This window comes from Cheilinus undulatus, linkage group 21 (genome assembly GCF_018320785.1).
Source record: "Cheilinus undulatus linkage group 21, ASM1832078v1, whole genome shotgun sequence".
Classification (NCBI taxonomy): domain Eukaryota; kingdom Metazoa; phylum Chordata; class Actinopteri; order Labriformes; family Labridae; genus Cheilinus; species Cheilinus undulatus.
The window spans coordinates 30,613,762-30,629,599 of record NC_054885.1 but is presented as its reverse complement, the minus strand read 5'-3'; positions in this window follow the sequence as shown (position 1 = coordinate 30,629,599).

Sequence of the window (15,838 nt, the reverse complement as noted above, 5' to 3'; positions counted from 1 at the left end):
TGCGATTTGCCAGGAGGAATTTCTCCCTCTTCTGCTGATATCCCCAGTGTGATGATTAATTTTCAGACTTGAACTGACTGTAGCGGTCTAACCTCAGCATTCACTGTGCGACTGAAACATTGATGACACACGACTAAAGCTTGAGATTTATGTGCTCATACAACGGTCCGCTAGTGGGACACTGCCTGTTTTCTCACACTGACGAGTGAAATCGGGACGGACCAGGTGATGCCAGGATTACAACTTTTTCTGGGCCTATTATTATCAAAAGTTAAACTTTCCCTCTTTTATAGAGAAATGAGTTCTAGACTTTTCTAAATTAAATGCTGAAGATGTTTAAAACATTAAGAACATGACAGCAACAGTCTTTCCTATCTAACCAGCCAAATTAATTTTATTCCTGGTGCTAGTAAGGCAGAAAGTTGTCATAGCCCAATTCAAAAATATGACACAATCCTTAAGGCCCATGAATCAATCATAAGAAGACTTCTTTAACTTCTGTTTAATGATAAACCAGCAGGGAAATCAAATCTGAGTCTCAGCAGGTGCAGTATAAGTGGCTATGGATGAGATCGATGAGGGCTCAGAACGCTGCGTCATCAGATCTAGGGGCACCCTCAAACGTGTAGCTTGGTGGAAAAGCAAACTCCCTGTCCGGCTGGGCTGCTGTACTGAGTTGAACCAAGTAGAGCCAAGCTGCTTAATGTGATTGAAAAGACCCATTTGTCTGTTTCTAGGCTGACTGAAAGATAACATTTCAGAAACCACTAGCTGACATCACTAAAATGATGGCCTTGTCTTTGCGATAAACTCCATCAAAACTGCTGCTGCCATTTTTCCTTGGTTACATTCTGGGACTTACACTTCTTAGTGAGGTTTTAACAGGTGGGGAGATATAAGAATTACAATTACACAAAAAAGAAAGCAGACTCTAAATCATGACAAAAAATTCTCCTAGTTGTGCAGTACTATCACCTGCAGAACCATGTCCATCACAGTGAATTAGAAAGACCTAGGCTAGGAGAGAGATCTGAGGGGTTAAAGGTTAAAGTGGCTCCAAGGTCAAGGCGAGACCGCCTTTCCTTTGATGGCAAAAAGAGAGAAGTGCTGCTTTTTACTGCAACAAAAAATACACCAGGGCTGCAGAGATAGCACAAAGTGACAGGAGCCGTATGCAAGTATCTCTACACAGTTTCAGAGAAGAATGCCTCTGTTTTTAAGGAACTTTTCCAGAGTTTAGTTAGAGTTTAAGTTCAAAGATAAAAGGCAGAGCAGAAACAAAACCACAATACCTCATCTCTAACTGCTGCATCTTACTGTAACTAAAAGCTAATGTTGCAGTTTCTGTTATAAAACAGTGGAGAAGGCTTTGATCTCATAAGCTCACATTAGCATATTGAGCTAAAGACATTGCAGGGCATAGATGCCAGCTGGGTCCTCTCGCTCGTTGCGCAGGGGTCTGCAGGCCTCCTGTCTCCGTCCACATGTTAATCTTTACAGGGCACATTAAAGGAAGTGGCGTTGACAGCTTAGATTTGAGGTCAGGAGGGGGCCAGGGGTCAAGCATTTCCTGCTGACATGAAAGCACATCCAAGCACACCTTGCTCTTGGTATCTGTCGTCCGCCCCCCTGACCATCTGTACCTACATAATCTGGGGCTCATCGGGCCCAAACAAAAGCCATGTGTTAATCACCTTTGAAGGTGTAATGACTTCAGGGCCACAGTCGATCTTCATCTGGTTTCAAAGCGAGGGCCGGAGAACAGGTTACGCTTCAGACACGTTACAGTTGTCCTCTCCCCTACCTGCCTGCCGTGCTTTTATTTTAGAAGGAAAACCAAGCCTCTTATGCTTACCCAAGACTCGAATGCTTCCCTGAGTCGAATCCAGAGGAACACAGCCTTATAACTCTCACTTTTGTGGACTCTTAAATAAGTAAATTAAGGGGAACGTTCTGACACGTGAGCATTAGAGCTACACCTGTCATCCAGATGTGACGCTGCTCACTTTGATAGAATTCTCATTTTATTTCCTTGATGTTTGCCTTAATTGTTTTTGTACTACTCACTAAGGCAGGGCAATATGGACAAAATAAACTCTCTATCTTTTTAGCTGCATGACAATAGTACAGTGTGAGCTCTCAGGTGGTGGACGTTCATCGGATCAGGCCTGAGTGCTCACACCGTACTAGTGAAGTCATATCAGTCATATCCTCTCTCTCTCGCCATCAAACATGTCAGAAATCCATCTGACCAGCTGGGAGCAGCTAGTTGGGTCATGTTTGGCCAGCGTGTCCTCTTGTACACCTCACAACATACGTTTAAAAGTCAGACTGAAAGTCAACGTGACTTGCTAGTGTGTTATGCAACTCAAAATTTGTGTCTAAATCGGATGAAATTTGCACAGTGTATGCCTGGCTTTAAGGAACTAACCTTCTCTTTAAGGAACTAAATGGTCCTTGTGGCCCACTGTTGTGTCCACTAGAGCCCAAGATCCTGGGAAGATTATGCAAATCAGGCATCCTGACACAGGCAGGTTTCAGTGAGACAAAGCAAAGCAATAGGATTATGTGATCAGATCATTTTGGGATAAAGATTTAGATGCCAATGATGCCAGATTATTATCATTATTTGTAGTAAAACTATATTTGTAGATTCTAGATTTTTTATTTGTATTGGCTAAAATTATTTAGTAAATATCATCATATCGGATATCGACAAAAATCCAGTATTGTGCAATATTGTGTTCTGTTATCCGTGACGTTATCAGAAGCTTGCTCCAAATCAGGCAACTGGACTTGGTTAGGATTCTTGAAGACATTTTGTTACTCCTCTGAAAGAGGGGGCCAGAAGAAATCTAGGCGATCGATCACCTGGATGGTCACCTGAGAGTCAATGGCAAAGTTGTTGACCTGATTACCAATCAGAAACACTCAGTACTGCAGTTCCCTGGCCTTTGGAAAGTACTACCTCCTGGGTGAGGTAGCAGGGGTGCATCTTCTACCCCAGAACTAGAGAGAGAACCTGGTTCCTGCAGTTGAAAAGCACTTAGAGAGTTCGGGTAAGCGTTAGCTGCAATTTTGAAAAAATTTAAAACAACAAATTAACCAGTATTAGGCATTTAGGACTTCTATTTTTGTTGCTGTAGTTTCAATTGAATCAGAGCATTTTTTTTTATATTAAATTAACTGCATGATTTATTGACAGCAGAGTCTCCCTGCAGCCACCACGATGTAAAACAACTCTACAGCTGCTCATTAATGTCTTACTACACTTTAAAAAAAACTCACAGACAGACAAGTAAAACACCACCTGCACCTTGTTTTATCAAACATTTACCATTTTACCGCTTCCTTATGTTTTTTCAATCCATGATAAGTTTCTTTTTCCTTGGCTAAAATCATGCCGTAGACTGTGATCTGCCAGAAGGCCTTTATTTTCTTTCACAGTAAAAGCATGCCTGTATCCAAACAGGAAGTTAATAAGCCTTAGTTTAAAATTATGGCTGAACAATTTGTGAAAATAATCTAATTGCAATTTTTTTCTCCTTAACATTACATATTTTTAGGTTCCTCATCTTATATGTTGCTCAACAAACATGCAATAAATCAGTCTATATTAAAAACAGCACAATATTAGATAAATTAAATGAGGGAAAAAAAATTTGAAAAATAATTTATAATTGCAATTTTGGCTCGTATAGCAAACTTGATATCAATTGCTATATTGAATCAGAGGATCATTTTTATGTTATTCTCACTTTTAAAGAAAAAAAAAAAAATTGGATTTTTGTAAAAAAAAAAAAAAGAATAAACACTTAAATGTTTGCATAATGTGTAGAGCATGAAATCTCTGCTGCAAAAAATTTATCAAACTGGCATTTTGACAAATTTCAGGTTAAAGAAATATTGCACTGTTGGTGATTTGAAACTTGCAGCATATCATATTGTGATTTAATCTAATTTGCGATTAATTGCCCGGCCCTATTTAAAATCCCAACTAAAATGGAAACAGATTTAAATTATAATTGTGGAACTTTAAAAGGGATAAAGGAAGGAGATAAATCGCGGTAAATTATAGTTCAAACTTTCAATAGTCTTGCAGCCCTACCAGTGCTCTTAAATAAATAAAATAATTATTCCCCGTTTACTCCAAATATATCAGATAGATCTAGATGTATCTTGTGGGCAATAAACATAAAGAATTAGAAGTCTCTGCTCTAAACAATCTTTTTACTGAGCATCAGGCTTGGGGACATAATGATCTAAATATTTTCTTACCTCATACAGTTTTGTGCAAAAGTTTTGGCATGTAAGTTACTAAGCATAGTAGCCATGTAGAGTCCTGCACCGGGTCAGGTGACCAGCAAAAATGTTCAGCTAAAGGTAGAAAATATAATCATGTTATTTTACAGGGATGGACATGGGTAAAAATAAGGAAAATGCAGGCAGGTGGTAGGTAGGGTTTTGCGTGAGCACACTTATATTTTTGCTTAACTGTGAACTGATCAGTTATATTTTCAGTTCATGAACAAAAGTGTGCACATAGTTCAGACTGAACACGCTTACTATCTGTTCATAAATGATGGATGCAGGAAGTTGATTGCACTGCAGTAAGGCCTCTTTGCACTGCGATGAGTTTATCCTGGCTGTCAATTCACTTCAGGCCAACATGACAGGTACAGGACACCTGCATTGAGTTTTTCAAAGTAAAAGCTCGATTCTGTTTACCTCTGCATCAGTGCTAAACTTACCTTTCATTTGTAGATGGTTCAAAAACATCAGATTATGATAAATAGGCCTATAAACTTATATACTCCGTCTCATTCTCTGCATCTCTCTCTACCATCTCTTTTCATGCAACAACAAGTTCTGCGCCTGTATGACAGTCAAGCACCAGTTTTAATGTAAAATGGATCTTATAAAAGCTGAACTTCCATAACCTGTATCACTGAGACCACTCTGTCCAGGTGAGACTAACAACCTGTAAAATGATTAAACAAAGAATATTACAGGTGTGTATTTACTATATTTTATTTAAGAACATAGCTCATATTCATGTAGCTTATGCACTGGGTTTAATCCCGGGTCTGGTCAGGTTGGGCTCTGTTTTTCACAGGTCCAGGTATAAATGGGGATAATCACGGGTAGTGGGCTGGGTTACAGTTCTGAAATCTGCAGGTGTGGGTGGATGTCACTTTGCAAAATTGTACCCATGCAGAACTCTGAGTCAGAGTCAAGCTCAACAGATGTTGACACACATGCGTGCCGCTTGGCAGCCAAGGTCAAGCTCGATGGCATCTCGTTTGTCCAAGCCTTTTCACCTCTGGTGATACGCCCAGAGACCACTGGTGGTCTGTGAGTCCTTGGGACATCCACAAGTACTCTAGGCCATGATTGCTCACCCTTACTCTGCCCTAGAGGTGTGGACTTGTAATTTTTCACTATGCCCCGGGTAATGTACAAAGACATCCAGAGCACGACCGGAGTTGTGTCAATCCTCCCTCCTGTCTGACAGAAATGCTCTCACTACATCTACGCCTTACTGCAGCCTCAATTTTTGTCCAACACATGTCTAAAAGTTTTACACAGTACTGTATGTCATATAACAGTATATCCATGCATGTCTTAAAAACTTAACATTTTACCCAGCCCTAGTCAATACTTTAGGAATTTGCCAAACAGCCCAAGCAGACTGTCTGTAACTTTATTTACATCCATTGTTTTCTCATTTCACAGACCTTCAGGGGAGAGAAAAATGTGGGATTACTCACATACTGACTAATAATCCATAAGCAGTTCACAATGACGCCTTCCCAGCATTTCAAGGTGTCCAAAAGGAATGACGGAGTCAAAAAATGTGAATTATAAACAGACCAAAACCAGATAGAAATCGCTAAAAGAAGGTGCTGCTCATTACTCATCAGAAAAACAAGATGATGTGTCACGATGACGCCTCTTCTTGTGCTCTTTGTGAGTAAAGCCTGAGTAACACTTTCTTCTTCCCACAAATGACTACCTTCTTCCTGCCACAGGAGAAAGGAAAGTGGCTCCCAAACCTTACATTGTTTGGAATAAACGTTCCCAGTGGCTTTGACCTCATGAGCAAAGATGAGATCTTTGCGGAAAGACACAAAATTACAAAAGCTTAGGCGGCTTTGAAAGCGGTAGTATTCAATCTTGGTCAAATTGACTTTGATTTATATACGTTGATGCTTTACATCAGATCATACAATCATAATTACACCTGCAGGTGTTTGCAGGAGGATCTGTGCTGTTTGCATCTGAACACATCAAAGAGCAGCGCGGTCTTGGCAGCTACATCAGTTATGTACTGTCTATCCCACTTCAGCCTCTTGAAGATATGCAGTCATCCTCTACATCCTCTCCGCTGAGAATGAACAAACACTCTCTGATCCTTTGAAACTTTTTTTTTTTAATCTTTTGAAAACCAGTCAGAGGATGGTCAGGGGGCCCCGCAGATGCGTCTCGATCCTCGGGGCATCTACAGGAGAGTCTGTGCACTGCTCCTGACCCACAGGTGAAGACAGACGGCGGTGTCATGGACCAGCCAGAGAAGATGTTATAAAAATTCACTTCACACTGCAGCTTCTAAGGAAAGTAAACACCTCAGGTTTTACCCTTGCAATTTATCACCACTCTCTTCTCTGTGGAGGGCAAAATAAGAGGCAGGAAATGTTGACATCAAAGATTAAGGTGAGCAGAGTTGGTTCTATTTACCAGGTTTCATGCTGCCTCTTTGACTCTTCTTCATCTCCAACCCCTCTGAAAATCTGAAAGCAAATACCTCCCTGTAGTGATACAAAGAGTGCTGTTACCTTTGAAAATGAGCAGGGGCATTGCCAGGATAACTGGGCCTTATAAGAAGACAATTCAAAGGGCTTTTCCCCACAGCACCCCTACAATATTGCTATAACCATGCCGGTATTACACAAATAACCCATAAAAGCTTAGATTAAGGCTGTCCTACTGAAATGGTTCAGTCATTTACATTTTGATGACTGACACAAAGTACTTTAGTCTCAAAGAAAGCACATCTATTTTGTTCAAAAAAGGTGCACAAGAAAAGGTTAAGTCCCTCATAAATTGCAGTCAAAGTCCTGCATAAGATCTAAATAGAACAAAAACATCAGGCCTTTTTTTGTGCAATTCAGACAGCATGCAAGAGTTTCCCTGTGATTTCTGCTATTTATTAATAGGTATCAGTGTAGGAAAAGCCACTCAGAAAATCTGAAAGCACTAACTTCTTTGTAAAGACACTGACATAACCGAGGTGTTCCCAGGATTTCTGGGCCTTAACCCAGGCTTACCCAGTGGACTCCTCCACCCAGCCACAGTCAACCCTACAATATTACTGTCAAATCCTTGCAACTTGCAAGTGACCCACTTCTGTTTCCTACCATGGTATCGGTACAGGTATCAGCATAGTTTGATTTTTACTAGTATTATATGAAAAATCAGATTTGTGGTGTTCTGACTTTTTTCAATATCGTTAACTTAGTGAAAGACCCCTATAAATGCAACAACAATTTAAAATAATATAAAAAATTAACTTCCATAAAATCCAGAACATAAGTTGTATCAGTGCTTGAGTCATAGTCAGTTTTTGGAGTTCCCAAAAACTCTTCCTTCATAGAGATTTAACGAGTCCACATCATGCTGCTGTGAGTTTTTACTATCAATAGTTGTGGAGCACAGACTCACACCTCACCAGTAATCCTGACTACCTCCCTTGGACCAGTGTCATCTTTGGGGACTCTTGTCACTCAAACCAGCACTCTACAAGGTTTATTCACTGAACAGTACCACCATTTCCTTTACTTTGCATTTTTCACAAGTATATTGGTTCGACTGGTAGGATGCAGCCATCTTTTTAGTAGAGGTGGGAGAAAAAAATCGATTCTTAGATGCATCGTGACGTGGAGGTGGAGGATTCTGAATCAACTTCTAGATGTCCAATAATCAATAATCAATAATAATTTATATGTATAATACTGTGGAATAGCAGGAACAAAAAGGCAGAACCCTGACACACAGTGCCTAAAAGCAAGATTTTGATTATCAGTTGTTCATCTGTGAAAAAGGACAGTTTTCTGTTTTTAATTTCAGATATGTTACAAGGAAAGGTTGCTGCTACCTTTGGTTCAGTGCAATTGTAAATTTCCAGTTTACACACAGCTTCTATTAGAGGACAGTGGAAATGTAATGTATCTCTTTTTTTCTGAACACAAATTTTTTTATCATGTTTGACAAAGTGAGAACAACAAAAATGTAAAAACTAACAACTGCATCAAAATGCATCAGTAATCGATTAAGAAACGAATTGAAGCCCTATGAATCGTAATGGAATCAGATTGTGAGGTGCCTACAAATTCCCACCTCTACTTTTTAGATGGACAAAATAAGTATTAAAGGGCCTCTTCAGCAACTGTTGGTAATTTGTGAATTACCCCCCAATGTCCATGTTTGGTGCAGCACGTTCACATAGGGATGGCAAAGTCTATAATATACTCAGATAACTGACATTACAGCCCTATATGACAGCAGCAATAAATAATGCACTGTGCTATCTTGTGCATAAATTACATACTAAAAGGCAAAGTAGTGCCCACTGTTGAAATTCACAACATGACGAGATTATTTAAGAGCACTGCTTGTGACAGTTGCAGCTGTTTGAACTGAGCCCCCACAGCTTGAAGATGTTGCCTGAAATTCAGGGCATCAAGATGCAGACATCTGGTTTAGGAGATAAATGTAACAAAGGATACGGAAGTCTCAATTTGAAAGGCTTTAAACACCAACAAGTTTTGTTCAAAGAATATTCTGTCAGATAAAATCTGCATTAAATTTGGAAAATAATCGCATCTTTTTTGTTTTTTTACTTTTCACACAGAAATTTCAGCCTGTAAACTATCTTGTCCACTCCATCAGCTGTACATGTAAGCAGGACAACAGTGCTATTTGAACTAATACATAAAGGAAATTTAAGGCTGCAGGGGCAAAATTTTTCCATGGAAAATTAATTATTGTGAGCAAATATCTTTGTTATAACATGCTGAGCTAGCACAGCATCCCTGTGTTTGTATGTGGTGTGAATTTTCACTGTCATTCTACAATGGTAATGACAATGAGTTAGTGAGCAGGAATCATAGAGCCTCATGTTGATAAAGCTGCAGGTAATATGCAATACTGTCCCTCTTGTATAGATAGATTTATTGTCTAGAAACTTCAGACACTGCTGGTTTTATTGCAAGAAGTTGTGAGAATTCATCTTGTTGGGAATCTTTAGGCAAGTATGAAGGCGTTCTGACCTTCTGTAGTCACGCAAACAGCATTTTAGGTCACTTTTTAAAAAAGAAACTGACTATTTGTAGAAACTCCGTTTACCCCATTTATATGTAGACAAGGAAACTGCAAATTTAGTCTGAAACATCACTCTGAGCGGCAGTTTCGCCTCTGTTTGACGTCACTGGTGTGTGCCATTACTTTTTTTGCCGTAGCAGCAGTAACGGCTGACACGGTCAAAGTTGTGCTACCTGGACTTACAACAGAACTTTGTCTACAAACACAGTTGCTCTCTCTTATAAACCTCAGTGTCAGATCAGACCCAGTTCAGGTTGATGGGACAACTTTGAAAAGAAAACAGGCATTACAGAGGAATGGCGAGATAATTTTCACATGTCAGGCATGTTATTTATGTCTGTGAGTAAACTTCACTTGGTCAGCAAATTGGCATGGTATGGTCTTTACAGCAGTGCATTTTTGCGCCTTTGTGTGGACATAGATGTTTCAAAATGCGGCACATGTGGACAGGATTATTTTGAATACAGATGAAGACCCCCAGTTTTAAAAATATCTGCCTGCATGTGGACAAGACCTTTGTCTCGTCTTCCTCATTTTTTTTGGTCATAGTTTGTTTTTAGACAAATTCAGTGCTCCAGAGAAACCTGTTCATGATAACTACATATTTATCTCAGGTCAAATAGCGACTCTGTCCTCCACTCAGGACCTGGGTTTTCACCCCCACTTTCCACCCTCGCCAACGCCCCTGAGTATAAACACTGAATCTGTGCCCCACAAGCTCTCAGATGTGTGCTCCTTTTATTTAGAGACTATGGGTGTAAAGGCAGAGAGGATGATTTTGGATTCCATGGAGAAAATTCCCAGGCCTGGAAGAGCCCGTGGAAAGTAATCAAGTAGCAGAGTGATGTCATCATGATGAAAGGCAGCCTGTCAGACGGTTGGCGACGTTGGGCGCTCTTTGGCATGGGCCACAGCGCCGCCATACACCAAAATATGACATCAAAGCAGGTACCCGGCCAGGCCAAGAGGCTGGCACTGATCATTGTCTTCTTTGATTACAGTAGCCTCATCTTCTCGCTGAGAGGATAAAAGAAAACGGCTGCCTGGTGTTAGGAGAGTGTCAGAAATAATGAGGCACATGCCATGTGCTAATGGTGTCCCAGTGGTTCAGTGGATGTGAGTGCATACCGTGTACTCACAACATCGCGGGACCACTTCCCGGAGAGGGCTTAACTCTAGGCCTCGACGATGGTGTGTTTAGCAGATATTTCCAGTAAATCTCATGTCTTAAAACTGGCACCAAGAGTTCTGACCTAACGTCAGACTCCCGTTGCATGTCAACAACTCATTTCCTTCAAATTTGTAAAGCCACAATAAAAGGAAAATCCTTTAAAAGTGATTGCAATTATCATCTCTTCCCTGGAGATCCCTGTCTCAAAAACAGCCATTACATAATTGAATAATGAGCATGCTTTACAACAGGGTGTGGACTTCCCCATAAAGACTACCAGGTTAAAGGACAGAAAATGAATAATGTGTCGAGGCTCTGCTATCATGACCTGTAATAAAGGCTTTTCCATGTCCTTTGGCATATATGGGGCATAAATAAACATTTCCAAGACAAAAGAGCGTTATTCGCTTCTGTCTCAGTGGAGATGAGCATAAGAACAGAGGAAGGAGAGGGCTGTCGCCTCTCTCATGGTAATAATAGCAGGTTTTAAATGGTAATTGGTCTCTGCTCCCTCCTCTGTCTACCTGGAAGAGGCCATTGCAGAGGGTGATTCAAGCACTAGGCATGAATGGAAAACTCCTGGAGGAAGACCGCACACTCACGCACTGATACCTCCAAGAAAAACGAGCCCACCTCACATGCAAGTACCCCAACACTAACATCCATCTTCCCTCGTCTGAATGACGTGACAGCTGTTTACATGCTTGTTCTGAGATCATCGTCCAGATTAAAGATCAACAACAAACAGCTGACCTGTAAGATGAACTATTTGATTACCCCTGGGTGCCAAAGAGACCCCAACACAAGCCGTCCTATCTTGAAAGAGTTCATTTTTATCAAACAGGGCATCATCTGTAACCAATAGACGGCAACTTCTTACGAAATGAGAGCCTGCTCGACAGATGTCTCATGCCTCTCTTACTCTCTCTTTCTCCCCGTTTACGTCCACGTCTTCGATGGCACTTCTTCGGCTCGAGTTGGGATCAAGGCTGTTTACCGATTCTCTGGGTAATATCAGGAACATGTGCTAAGGGGCACATGAAAGGGACTCAACTGTGTGTTAACACCCAAAAAAAAGCCCTCTGTACATGTTTGTTTGGGGGGGTTTAAACAATGGTTTCAATGTGAAATGAAGGGGTCGTGCTTCCGGAGCTTTGTCTCAAGGTGACACTGAACAGAAGCCTAAGGACAAATGTTTTTGGTGAGGTTTGGTGAGTTTTCTTACATTAATGTCAAGTCTAATTTCAATGAAAATGACATTAAAATAAAGCAGTAAGGCATGAAAAACACCTGACTCCTTAAGCTCGGTATACCAGCTCTACTCTTGCTGAGCTTCAACAGCAACCAAAACTTAAGTCTTCAGCATTGTTTTTCTTTTAAGTCTTTTTCTTTAAACTCAGCAGGAAATCCTGCAAACAGTTAAGATTTATGACGTATGCAAACCTTTAACAGTCTCAACACTTTTGCAATTTGCACTGTGATACCGTATGACAACACAGGACAAGATGATAGTAATGCAATATGAGATGGGATGATAGAAGACAATGCAATGCAATAAAATGTGAGATGAGACAAGAGGATGCGATATGATGCAATACGAAACAAGACGATGTGATGCGATGCTCTGTGTTGTTAATCAACACGTTATGAGGATATGATACAAAACAATACAATACGATGAGATGGCACAAGAGGATGCAACGCCATCCCATATGATAAAATATGAAACAAGACATAGGCTAGGATAAGAGTGGATACAATATGCAACATCATGATAAGACATGATACCAGATAAGACAACGTGATGCAACGCTTTACGAGATGACACGAGACGATTGATATCCTATTCAATTCGATAAGCTGGGATAAGTTAGGATACGAGGTGAGATGAGATGAGACAGGATGAGAGGATATGATGCAATGCCACATGATACAATACAAAACAAACCAAACAATATGATAGGACACTATTTGAGACGAAACCATATGAAATGAGACGCTACAACAAGATCAAACACAATACAAGTTGGGACAAGATGTTAGGCAAGTTAGGCAATGAGATGTGATGCCATATGATACACTATAAGAGGAGACAATGTGATGCAATAGGATAGGATAGGATAGGATTCGATGCCAGGACATGACAAGACATGAAACAAGACAAGATGATGTGGTGCAATGCGGTACGACATGAGATGAAAGAGTACGAGATGAAACAAGATGAGATGATGTAATGGGGTGACATAAAATATAATATGATATTAGACGAGAGGAGAGGATGCAATGTGATTCCATATGACAAAATATGGGATGTATTGACATGATACATTGCGATGCTATGTAATTTGATGGCATGTAATGTGATACGATGCAATATGATACAATACAGGGTGAGGCCAGGCAAGATGATGCAATACACTTCACTGTCCCCTCAGGGAAATTTATCTTGGGTCTGGTCGACACTTTGGTGTGCAATTTTTGAAAACTGGGGCATTTTTTGTGCATTTTTGTCTTTCATACCAAGCCTAAGCAAGAAATAGATTTTATAGTAAAACTGTGATTTTTTAAATTAGATTTTGAAGAATGACAAACTAAACTTTCTTTTGAACTTTACAGCAGTAAAACCTAAAATCAACGCTGCTGTCAAAAATTTTAATTTTGTGTTCAGACTGGTGACCACAATAACCAAAAAGATATGTATTTTATTAACACAATGTTCATGCATAACCAGTGTTCATAAGTTAAAAGTAAAACATCCTGCAGCTTTTTGGATATACGAATACAGAAATAATTAATATTCCTCTGATATTCTTGTTCTTCTGTGGGTAATAAAGAGGCATCAGCATAAATTTAAGTCTGTTACTTAAGCAGACAAAAACATTAAAACTCTGAGTTAATCTGAATAACTCTCCATCTTCTGAAACTACTTGGTGCACTTCAAAAGACAAATTTACTGTTTACACTTTAATGCCAAAGGAGAAATTTAGTTAACTTGTGCTGAACCTTTTGAAGCAGCTAGGAAAAGCAATTAAAATCTAAAACTGGGTTTAGTGTGAGAAAATCTGTGATTGTAGTTTGAACCATTTAATATACCCATGCAAACATAATTTTTGGTCACTAAAATGAAAACTTTTTTTATTTTCTATTTTTGAAACAACAGAATTCTGGGCCTGTAATGCCACTTCTTTATTTGATGTCACTGGTGTGACATTATTCCTTTCATTTACAGCAATGGCAGACACCAAACTTGTGAAAGTGTTAACTGCAGCTAGCTGGACTTTTCATATTCAGAGTTGTGGTAAAGTATTTTTCCCCTACCTGACTTCTTGTTCTTTTCTGGAGAGTTGAGTTTCACTAGCCACACCCAGACCTGATTACTGCCAGACTTGTTGAATCAAGAAATCCCTTAAATAGAACCTGTCTGGCAAAGAGAAGTAGGCTAAAAGATCTCAAAAAGCAACACATCATGGTGCCATAAAGAAATTCAAGAACAGATGAGAAACTAAGTCATTTCTAAGACATTTCTAAGGCTTTGGGGCTCCAGTGAGAGCCATTACCCACAAATGGAGAAGACTTTGAACACAGGTGAACATTCCCAGGATTGGCTGGCCTACCAGGAGCAGATCCATGACTCATCCAGGAGGTTATAAAATAACCCAGAAAAGCATTTTAAGCACTGCAGGCCTCACTTGACTCAGTTAGGGTCAGTGTTCATGATTTATGATTAGGAAAGAGACTGGGCAAAATGGCATTCAGAGGAGAGGTTCACGGTGAAAACCACTGCTGTCGAAAAAGAAGACAAAGGCTCGTCTCACATTTGCAAAAAAATATAGATTGGGTTATGCTGCAGGACAATGATCTGAAACATAACATTTAAAAAATGATGGTTTTGGAGTAGCCTTGTCAAAGTTGAGACATTAATCTGATTGAGATGCTATGGCATGACCTAAAATGTGCTGTTCATGCTTGAAAAACCCTCCAATGTGACAAGTTTGGCATTTATTTGGCTTAGAATATCCTGTATCCCTCTGTTCAGTTCATTTTCAGATCCCGAGCATGTCAAAGAGGGAAGGTTATCACGTCTGTTGACTTGTTTCGAGCTGCAAAGTTACAAATAATGAGTCATAAAGCTAGGTTGCACAAATAGAGAGTCAACCTTTCCCTGTCTAGACATGTAACAACAGTCATGTTACAATTTCCTTTTAAATGGCGTAGTCTTGCAATGGATTGAGCTACCTTTAAAAGTTACCCAACACTGCTAGATATCTGTGCCCTGGTTCAACAGATTTTCAGACTTAAAAACTTTGAGGCATAAACCCACAAAGTCTCGAGCTTCGCTGTTGTGACCTTCATGGGATTTAGCGCTGCATTGGAGTCCCACAACCTGATATCATATGTTTTAGGCTGGCACTTTTGTAGAGTAAGGGGTTTTTTTTGTTGTAAAAGAGGGTGGCATTTTAAAGGAACCCAAAAAAACTCTTCTATGAAATATAAAAGTTTTATAGATGGTGATCTCTCCTTTGTTCTTCCAATGAGGACCTCCACCTGTTTCTGATGATATGAGCCAGAGCCTGTCCCTTTCAAGAGGCTGATCCCTCCTGATCTCTTTGATGTAACCTGACCTAACAGTTCCAACTAGCAGGATTTGATGATCACGGATGGACTCTCGACAACAGCATGTGCAAAATCAAAACTAACAGGAACGGGGGAGACGGACGACGGGGATGTGTGAGCAGAACTGGCAGGCAGCGTAGACAGGGAGCGCTTCACACAGCTATGATGTGTCTCAACACCAGGCAGGCAACGGTCACATGATCAATGCTGCCAGCCCAGACTTAAGCAGTAAAACCTGTGGATCTGTGAGGGCACATGCAACTGATCGGAGATGAAAGACAGGCTTTGACTTTCACAGGAGGCCTGGAGTCGGGGTGGGGGTGATGGGGGCTACGGGGGCACTTCTGAGGGACTGCCATCAGAACAGCTGGGTCATTTTCAGATGACCTAAATCTCGGATTAATCCATTCGGACTTGCATGGTTAAATTTGTTTCTACGCTACGCAGTGGCAATGGGAGGTGAAGAAAAAAGGGACAGAAAGAATTACCAGTGAAAGCCAGAAAGGCTTAGCGTTTGGAGTTCAAACAAGGTGCACAGTAGAGAACAAACTACTGAGCACCAACGGAAGCAAAGCTCAGAAGAGTTTCTAACTCAGGCCCCGTGCTGTTCAACACAGAATCCACCACCACTCTCTGCGTCTTCACAGTAGATCCCCGCAGTTCACTTACTTT